This window comes from Lactuca sativa, chromosome 3, assembly GCF_002870075.4.
Source record: "Lactuca sativa cultivar Salinas chromosome 3, Lsat_Salinas_v11, whole genome shotgun sequence".
NCBI lineage: Eukaryota > Viridiplantae > Streptophyta > Magnoliopsida > Asterales > Asteraceae > Lactuca > Lactuca sativa.
Genome location: NC_056625.2, coordinates 258901698 through 258913130, shown reverse-complemented (window position 1 = coordinate 258913130; position 11433 = coordinate 258901698).

Below are 11433 nucleotides of genomic sequence, written 5' to 3'. Positions count from 1 at the left end.
ATCAAATTGAATCGAGTCGTATGATAATGTCGGAATCATACTGAAACTTAAAGACATTAGATTTGAACATAAGACGTTTACAGACAAAACACAACCGTGCAACCATGAACAGAGTTACAGTACTTTAGATTTACCACAAGACTATTGCTGGGAATAAGATATACTACAAAAGACAAGTATACGCAGCACGAGAATCCCTATACAGGTAGGATCTCGCAAGAGGTAAGACTCGAGTTGCACTAGTTCTGGATAGTTTATAAATCTGTTACAACAACACGCCTAAGTTACATTAACGAGGGTTCCGGCGTAGGCTCTCCTGCAGCTGTGATCCTGAGAATCTTCCCGTCTGCGCCAGAGTTCTTTGCTATAGGGCAATCCTTCTTGAAGTGCCCTATCTCCCTGCATTGGTGGCATGACTGGCTAGTACTAGCTTTGGCGACGGGATTGCGTTGTTTAGCCAATGCTATGTGGACACGAGTGCCTTCCTCGTTACTCCACTTTGAAAATTGCTTCCTAAAGCGTTCGGCGTTATAACTACTCTCGTGTGTAGGGTTAGTCCCGATGAAAGGGACTTGAGTGATGGGTCGTGCCGGTGCTCCACAGCCACGAGCATGGTGCCCTATTTTTAGGCAATTGCAACACTGCATCTCATGGCAAGCCCCATGATGATGGAAACTACACTTATCACACTTCGGGAGTTTTCCCTCGTATGGCCTGCTCGCTTTTGGGTTGGCAGGGGTTTCCACTTGTTGTTGTTGCATAGCCAGCCTTTGGGATTTCTTACGTTCTTTCTGAGCTTGACGCTTTCGTTTCTTGTTCTCTGTCTTTCGGCTTTGCGAGCCTGTAACTGTTACTGTTTGGCGACTTCCTGGATTGATACTACGATTGGAATCTTCAATCCCAACATCAGCATTGCTTGTGCTGATAGCGCTGCGGTGCGCAAGGACAACTGTCACGGCAGTTGTAACTGCGGTTTGGAAGGTAGCGGCATCCATAGGAAAGGTAGAGGTTTCGTTGTCCGACTGATTGTTTACTGATGATGACATGATTCTGTAACACGAAAGATAAGGATTTTGTGAGCGCTTCTGGTTGACCCTAGATGTACTTAGATTGTTCAAGAAAAGAGTAAGAGTATGTTCTCGAAAGTTTGACCTACATCCCTATGATGCAGTCCTAGCACGGAATGGAAGTATGTTCGCGAAGGTTCACCTACATCCCTATGATGCAGTACTAGTAATGGGTAGAAGTAAGTTCGTAGAATGGTCTCAAGGCATTTGTCGTTCAAGCCGAGGTACCGTGGATTGGTGAATAACAAGATCCAACCACTGAAAAAGACTTGGATCCGGAGCTAAATTACTATAGTCTAATGACTTGACTAAATCATGATTCAGATAGACTCCAATTAAAGTATGATAAAAGTACTTGAATGAAGAATGACACAGAAGTTAGCCGGCTGTCAATATCTTTGATATTTATGACGTAAAGATTCAGGAAAATGACCTTGTAAAGGTCTTACATCATATCCAGAGAAGATAGTTCTTGACAGCATAGGGACCAAACTAAAAGTACTTACAGTACAAGATAATTTCATAGAAAATGCCACATCAGTCAAAGACAGAAAACGATTACTTTCTAACAAGGGAAGTAAAGTAAAACGTCTACTACCGGTGGCGGTCATCCCTCTGGTGAACTCTCAGTTCAGCCAGTTGATGTTCTACATCAAGTAGGTGTCTTTCATACACCCTCTGGTGTACTCGGAGCTCTATGACTTCGGCTCGTGATTCAACTAGTGCTTGCAGCAGGGTTTCATGGTTTCTCTCTAATCCCTCGCGAGTATCTTCTAGACGAATGGTGCGGAGGGTATGCATTCTCGCATCGGCGACAACTTCGGTAATCTGATGTAAGGCTGTCCAGCCTTGAATCTCATTTTAGGCCACTCTGCGGACCAAGATTGGCAAGACTCTATCTGCTGAGCCCCCATTGCTCAAGTTGTAAAAGCTTCGGTCGCCATTAAATGGCATGGGCTGATCTTGTCCTTGGCTCCATGTTTCCAAGCATTCCACTCACTCAGGGTCGGGCCATGAAAAGTCGGACGAGGGTTAGGAATTGGAAAGGGAGCTGCTTGGGGTAGGTTCTCAACCTCTGGTTCGGAATTAGCATCGTACGAAAGGTCTTCATCATGGTGATCATTCAAGGGGATAGGATGATTATTCTCTGGTTCTTCTCCAAACCAACCAGCTATGACTTCGTTCGGAAGATACTGGTTGCCGTGGGGACGGAGTCCAGCTATATTTTCTATGCGAGAATTTAGAGTAAGAGAATAATTATTAGACGAACTATCTAGATAATTATTTAGAAAACCTTCATTAGTTACATCGCTATTTGTGAAGTGCATACCAGCTATGTGTAATCTAAACAGGATAGACCTTCAAATAAGTGATCTTAACTCCAAATTCACACAGAATCGGGGTAAAGTAAAATTTCACAGATTCTAAGTCTATAACATCCTCATTACATATATCCTTAGTGTATCCACTTAGCAACTATCAACTTAGAAATGAAGATCCCGTTTTAGTTCTCAAGTATAACGTACTTATAGTAACACCAAATACTCCTATAGTATTTTAAATTTTAATGTTATGTTCTATTGTTCTCATTGTGGTAGGGTTGGTAAGATTTTAGCATTGTTGCAACAACACAATTAAACTTAGGCACATCCTAGTCAAACCTCAGATAATATAGGTGATCAGGCTATATCTTCCCAGTTTTGACCATATGTCTCTAAGCCCACCTGTGTTGCCCAACAATCATAATTCTTTTGTATTGTCCTAGTGACACTGATTTTAGTATGAATGCAGGCACGTATACTTACTTAAATATTTTATTATTTAAACTATAAACTCTTGGTCAGAGTATTTTTAATCCCTTATGTATTTATAGTTAGTATATCTTTTATGGGTTGATATACTTAATTCACTATAAACAATGCTCTGATACCAATCTGTCACACCCCAAAACCAAGAACGGCGGAAAAACGTTCTGCGGCGGAGGACGTCATGTACAGTATCATAGCAATGAAAAGTAGTAAACAACCAACAACATCATCCATTGCATTAATAATATAATTATTATACAAGTGTTCTGTCAAATTTTGATAAACACTAAATCATAAATCAAAATGAAAGATGAGTCTTGAACAAGCTCCATCTTCCTTTCTCCTTGCATCGGTACCTGTCTATGATGACCTGAGGATACAAGTAATTTTGAAAGCGAGTATCAGCTTTGAAGCTGGTGAGATCATAAGTATTTTAGTGTCTTAATTTGTATGTAAGAATTTGTAAGTTTATGAACTGTAAGTATGGAAAATGTAAATGAATTGTAAGTATAAAAATGTTTGTAAATGAACTGTAAACGTTTGAAAAACTCTAGAAATCCCTATGATTCCTACTATTATATAAGAGTGTCTTCTACCAAGACCTAACTGTTCTCAATGTAGTCTTCTACCAAGACTTAACTATTCTAAATGTTCGTGTCATGTAAAAGTGTGTAATTTTCCCAAGTGTAACTATTATTTAACAAAATATAGTTTTTACATTTATAGTTTAAGTGAAAAGATCACTAAATATGTGTACACGGAAAATTAATGTAATACTAAAACCTAGCGCTATCAGAACTACTACAGTACTATTTACCTTAAACCGGATTTATATTAAGGCATCATGTGATTAATTGTACCATACTATTGACTGGTAACAACGACATAAGAATGGTCGTAATAATGGAATGACGTTTGGCACCCGCAGACCTGCAGGTCCCGCTGTAGCTAGCAGCAAGGTGTAGGATAGTCAATCCAGTATAGATCTATATGCAAACTCACGCTTTCCCTTCAAGAGACTCTGGATACAACTCGGGCCATAAAATTTAAGGCATGCTCCGATACAGTGGATCACAATTTTATTAACGTATTCATGTAAGTGTAATGTGCGGAAATGTTCTACGTGTGCTAGCTGTAATGTGTGTTCTTTCTCTATCTAGCAAGTATAGTAATGTAATCGTTCTAGTATCGTCGTATATGTTATGTTCCTAGTATCGTAGTATATGTAATGTACTGTAATGTTCAAGAAAGTATTGACTCATGAATGAACTGACTCATTGTATGATATCGCGTTCTAGTAATTATTCTAGTATCTTCCTAAACTACCCATATGGTAGTTTACTAGTAATCTAACTCGTACGTATGGACATGGATGTATACCGTTGCTACCCAAGGGCATGGGATGAACTGGAAGGACCTTTTATGACTATATATGTACACATGATATATAACTAATATTTAAACGACCTTCGGACGAGTACCCGATATCCCACCAGACCACATCTCAAGCGCGAAAATGAAATAGGGTGGATAGCCTTCCTAAGTCTTTTAAACATTTCTTATATAACTATACATATAGAGGCATGCAATTTATAATATAAAAGCATAAATAAGTTTTGTAAAACATTTGAATATAATTATTATTTTCAGAAAAGATCGACTTGATGTCAACCAATAAAACAGTTTGAAGGCATAGGTTTGATAAAACAGTTTAAGTATAAGGAAACATTTGTTTGGAACACAATTGTAAATAAGTTTCAAATGTGATATACAGAGTAAAATGTACAGTGTAATAAGGAGTTTAAAACATATAAAATATTTATAAAAATCATTGGAAGGGAACTGTTTGGTAAAACGGCTAATGTGTAGTAAATCATTTGAATGCTGCATATTAATCACATGTGATTGATATAATAACTAGCGTAATTCTACTTATTAATCACATGTGATTGACATAATAACTAGCATAATTCTACTTGTACCACCCCCCCCCCCCCCATAAAATATTTAAAACAGTTTAAAACATTGATTAAGGGGTATGAACTCACCTGCAGTAAGTGACTGGAATTGAACGAACTGTTATCGTAAGGAAGGATCGGGCAAGTTTTTGGTGTCAAGTGAAGACTTTAGCCACACACAATGATCCTAATTACATATGAAGACATATGTATATAAATAATTAGTGATTTAAACACTAATTATACAAGTATAAACATTTTAACGCGAGGAAAACACTTTTGGTCAAGTGCTAGGAGGCTAATGGGTTGCAACAAAGGAGTGCAAGGCCTCTAATGGGAGTTTAAGGTCTAATGACCATTTGTCTTGGAGTTTACGGCCCAGGGGAGTAAACGCCTGGCCGTAAACTCTCCTTAGGGTCACTAAATGAATCTTAGAATTACTACAACTCTAGTGGTGAATTGTTTCAAGGCTAAATCAAGTGTTTGGGCTTCCTAATAACTCTTTTAAGGATTTTACGGCCCTGGGACCATATCCCCTTGGATTTTACGGCCGTAAACTCCCTTGGGAGGGTGTTTATGGTGTTTTCAAGTCTCTAACATTTCAAGGTTAAGATCTATGTTGGGTTCTAGGCATAAGGAAGGAGTTAGGGTGTCATTTGACCCCTTTATAGGGGTTTACGGCCCAAGAACTTGTCTTGGCCGTAAACTCCTCAATACTTGTGATTCCTTATGTTTTCTAGGCTTTAAACACTTTAGGGTACATGTCTAAAATCAAGTCTAAGCCATAGGTGCCTTAAAAGCACCATTTTGAGTATTCTTTTTGGAGTTTACGGCCTAAGATATTCTTGGGCCGTGAACTCCCAAACTTGGGTGATTCTTGGTTGATTTCATGTCCCTAACACACTCCTATACAAGTCCAAGGTAGTTACAAATCACGGGGGACAATCTAGGCTTGGTTTCGGGAGTTTACCGCCCAAGAACACCTTGGGGAGTAAACTCCTAAATCGAATGATTTAGCTATGTAATCTATGTTATGAACACATTTAAAGCTTTCTAACACTACTAGAAAGAGTTACTCACAATTTGGGATAAAAACCCGAAGATCCGTGAGAGAGAATTTTGGCTTTTCTCTAATTGGAATTCAACTAATGAACCAATTTGGTTCAGAATTCTATTTATAGTCCTGAGATATTTTGGCAGAAAATATTTTTATTCCTGAAACGAATTCTAATGTCCTAGAGTATTGGAATAACAGTGTTGCACAAAACCCTAGTGCATCCACTCTCCTAATATCTCCTTAAGTGTAAAATCCTGAAAACTATCAAACTTATACTCGAAATCTGAGTTTTCACTGTAACTGTTCTACTTCTATTGGCTTCAAGTGGTTTGTTCAGAATGGAAATTTCAGGTTGTCACACCCATGATTAGATTTATTCTTCCTTGCTCCACATCTCTATCTCTTCTTGGTCCCTGCAAGTTAGAACAAATGTGGTAACCACATCCTGTGTCAAGAACCCAAGAAGTAGTGTGAGAAGAATTACTAGATTTAATTGTGTATATACCTGCAAAAGATGGATTGATCTTTCCATCCTTGATGGCTTGCAGATATTCCGGGTAGCTTCTCTTCCAATGCCCTATCTTGTGGTAATGATGGCACTCTGCCTCTTTTTGGTTAGGGTTGGGCTTAGCGGGATCAACTTTGGTCCCACTAGAAGAGGAACCATCTTGGGACTTTCCCTTGCGGTGGCTCTTTGAAGAAGCCTTCCTCTTCTAGCCCCTTCCATGCCCTATAGCCAAAACAGGAACAGCGGTTGGTGCGGGAGTTGGTGCAACAGACTTGTGTTTTAGGTTGCTCTTAGCAGTCCTTGGAGTTTGCTTAGGGTGACCTCTTCCTTGTTCATGTGGTAGGTCATCCTAAATTGGTTGTAGCATGAAGGCAAGGAATGAAGAACAATGTTGATGGCCAAATCCTCCCTAAAGTTAACATTTAACTTGCGAAGACGATCAACATATCGTTGCATCTTTTGCAAGTGCACAGTCAACGATTCTCCATTTCCCATCTTAGCGGTGATCATATTAGTGATGATCTCGTAGCGCTCTTGCCTCGTGCTTTGGTGGTACCTCTCCATCAAGTCTTGATGCATTTCATACGGATATATGTCCTCATAAGACTTTTGGAATTCTTGGTTCATAGTGGCTATCATGATGCAATGAACTTTCGTTGCATCACGTTCGTGTGTCTCAGAGACATTCATCTCTTCGGGAGTAGCGATTTCCGGGTTGACCTTCTCGAGCTTTTCGTCGAGGACATACTCTTTTTCCTCGTAGCGTGCAATGGTGCGAATGTATCTTATCCATTCGCTAAAGTTGGTACCATCGAATGTCACCTTTTGGCAAAGGCTCATTAAGGTGAATAAGTTCGCAGCAGCGTTGTTTGCGTTTGACATCTACAAATAGAAAGGACAAAGTTTGATTAGAATTTGGATCCCTAATTAAACACCCAAAATGAAAAATTAGGGCTAGGACCCAACAACATTATTTACATATTAGAAAAGGGATGCCGTAATCCAATCATGCAAATAATTTGGAGGTAAGTGAATGATGATTGACTAATTCTTCACCACAAAAACATAACCTTAAGTTTTATTGAGAATTCCTAGATTTTAGAGATTCATTGAACTTTTCAATGGCATTTTTAAATCTCAATATGCCCCTCTAGTTTGTGATTGGGATACCGAGGATCACAAAGCGGGTGTGAATTACCATGCAAATCTACATGGTGCCTTCATTGTTACAATCTTCTATTCAATGTGCCAGTAAACCACACACGCTCCATCGAACTATGATAAACAATGAATCACCCTTCGTCACCTTTGCTTGGAACCAATTAGTGTGCCGGTAAACCACACACGCTCCACTAACTTCTTAGCAAGGGTGCAAAGTGCAATTTCATGGGATTGCATCAATTCGCTTTTCCTAACGTAACTAAGATTGGGAATTTTATAAAATAGTTTAGTTACTTTATAGTTTCATTATACTTATTAATGAGGAGAGAGAGTTGCCCTATCTTACCCGTTCGGCTAACGACTCTCCACCGGTCAAGCAAGCGGTGGGTGTAAGTGTACACCCATTAAGCGTCATTTTATAGGCAGCAACCTTATACTTACCTTATAGACCGGCTTCGTGAATGAGGCTACTAATGGTAAGACTAGCATTTTAATTTTACTTATATATTTATTAAGCTTTTAATAATATAATAGTATAGGGTTGAATTTTAAACTTGTAAAACTCTAGGGGTTGAAATTTAAATTCTTCTAAATTAAACTATTAATCACAAAATTCAAATTTCAAAACTTCGGGATATAAATTGAACTTTTCAAACAATAGGGATCAAGTAACAAATAATTCAAATTAAACAATTAATTTCATAATTATCTATATTTGACCTTATTAACTTTTGGCCATTAGATAATTACCAAATAATCTTAAATAGTCCAATATTTATCATATAAATAATCAATATTTAAAGGATTTGAAATTATCTATATTTATGTCAACGATAATCATTAAATTAAGTTAAAATTCGGATTTTTACATAATAAAACGATTTAGGTATCAATCCAAGACCAAACAGCAACAAAATCCCGAATTATCCTCTGTCTGACGCTTGAACTCGCCGAGTCAAGCTTTAGACTCGCCGAGTAGGGCCAACTCGCCGAGTCCAAACACTGACTCACCGAGTTAGGTCGACAGAGGGAAAGAAAAACGATTTTCAGCAAGTAAAACAGTAAAGCATCATATTCAATTGAAACCAATCAAGGCTCTAATACCACTGATGGGTTTTGGACATAAGAACTTTACCTATGTGCACATACAACCCTATAGCTTGGATCTAGGTTTCACTAATTGAACATGCAACATATCCAAGACTTTCATGGCTAGATCTAATGTAAACAAACAATCAAAGCATATGAAAACAGATCTAGAATGATACCTTGAGTTACTTGCTTGAAAACCTTCTTCTTCTTGGAGCTTAGAGTCACAAATGTCACTCCTCTAATGGCTTACAAACACCAACTAGCAAGAAGATGATTTGAGAGAGATGAGGAAGAGGGAAATCGGCTCTAGGGTTTCTCCAATCATAATGGTGGCCGATTTCCTCAACCCTATGGGTCTATTTATACTGTGAGCTCCTAGGGTTTCACCCTTAAACCCTAATTGGATAACTTAGCCTCAAAGCAATCCAAGTCCCTTCCTAGATAAGGCCTTGGACGATTTCTAGGTGATCCATATCCCTAAAATCGTCCAACCCTATATCCATAAGGATTATCAGCTCAAAATACAACTTTCACACATTTGACAGTTTATACCTCTTTATTCAATTAATCTCTTTATGTCACCAAATTAATTCCTAATTAATTTATGACTTATATTAATCAAATAATATTATTATTCCTTTAATATATTATTCTTATAATATATTAATAATAATATCTCTTCTCTCTAAATCACCTTATCAATTTGCTATGGTGAAGGCAACACAAAAGGACCATGCACAACCGGGTCAAGTACTTACCAAATATAGTTACAACCTTAGACACTAATCCAATAGTTCGTTCATCTTTGATGTCCGTTTGGTCCCCTTTTGTCAACCATTTAAACCAATCGCTCCACCTTTCTTTTTTATTAAGAAATTCCTTAGCTTCCAAAGAGTTATCAAAGCATAGAGCAATTCTTGGACATCCCAGGTACTTAGTGTCCATGTATCTTATTGGTGATGTTGGAAGGTTGCCAATATGATCTAGGCTGTGAGCTTCACCAATTAATACCTTTTTCTGAATCCATACTCCTAGTGAGGTCTGTGAGTTTAGGTGAATTGTCGGGGGTGAGTTATTAGTGTTTCTGAGGTTAACTCCAACAGTTACTTGGGCGAATGATATTTGATCTCTATTGTAGAGGGGTGGAGGTGGAGGGGCGGGGGTAGAGGAGAATCCCGACCGACAAAGTTAGGTTTGTGACGACCTATATATTGGAATTGCGTTTTAAGGGGTTTTCTTTTGAATTTCTCTAGGTTCACCGATAGAACTATATCACGCATCATTATGCCCTATAGTTCATTCTCCAACATCTTCTCATCCTGGACATTAGTGTACCTGACGAAAGCAAAGTTTTTCCGGTGAGACTCTTTCTTCCTCCCCATGTATACGTCGACGACTTTTCCGAATCTAGTGAAGGGCTTCCTAAGTTCCTCCATCCCGGTATCTTCTGGAAAACCTAAGATATAGAGGTTTGTGATGATGTTGTTGGGGTGTGAGTGTCGTGATGGTTTTCTTCGTCGGATCTCCGTCCATTCACCGTTTCTCTCGCCCATCTCGCTCGAATTGGGGTCTTTTTTTTTTGAACCAGCAAATCTAATCTACTCCTAAGCTAACAACACCTATTCCACCAATGTCCACGACGGGACTTGAACCCTCGACCTCAAAGAGGGAGGGCACCACCTGATACCGGTGGGCTACAAGCCCGTGGAGTATTTTCCGACAATAATTACATCTAGTCTTGTTTTTGTTTGTTAATGAAATTGTGCTGTTCAAAAATAATAATAATAATAATAAATAAAATAAAACAAACTAAAAAAATTTGTTTCTAGATACTATAAGTTTTGGCTGGCTCCGCATTCATATAAGGGTGTTGAACGGGTAATTTTTTCGGGTTTCGGGTAATTCGGGTTTTTCATGTTAGAAAAATTACCCGTTACCCTACCCAAACTAAATTCGGGTAATTCGGGTATCGGGTCGGGTTTGGGTAATTCGGGTATTACCTGAAATATATAATTTTTTTTTTGAATTTCACTTGAAAATAAATTTAATGAAATAAATACGTCGTGCTTTATTAGTCTTGTTTATATAAACAAACGAGACATAAACGATGTTACTCAAGCTTTGAACATTGAAATTTTTTAGTCAATAATACATAAGATATCTAGTAATTTTTTAACAACTTAATCTAATCTAATAAGATGTTAAAAAAACAAATACCTAAAGATCTTAATTTAAAAGTTTAAAATGTTTAAGATAAATGTAGCCATAAGTTTTGCCATGTTCTGAAGTTTCGTCAAGATAATGAGTTTGTTAGTTGCAATAAAAACTATAATATAGAAAACAGTTAAGTTTTAAAGAACATGATGATATATAAAAATTATTTTTAATGTTGTTAGTGTTGTATTGTCATAATAAATATATTTATGTTTTACAATAATGATAGTTAGTTTAAGCGTGATCAAATATCTGCTATATAGTACAAGCTCTACAAAACAAAATAAATTTTTAAAATAATTTGGGTAATTCGGGTATACCCGAAACCCAAAAAATGTATCCTTTACCCGATCCGAAAAAAATCGGGTAACCCGATTACCCGGAAAAATTTACCCGATACCCGATTTACAACCCGATACCCAAAAAAATCGGACGGTAATTCGAGTATCGGGTATTTTCCACAGGGCTACATTCATATGCGCCACCCAACTCTAACTCTTGTTTTATACTTAAAAAACTGTCTACGCTTAAGCCTGCTGGACCCATGTTGAAAAAGAAAAAAAAAATC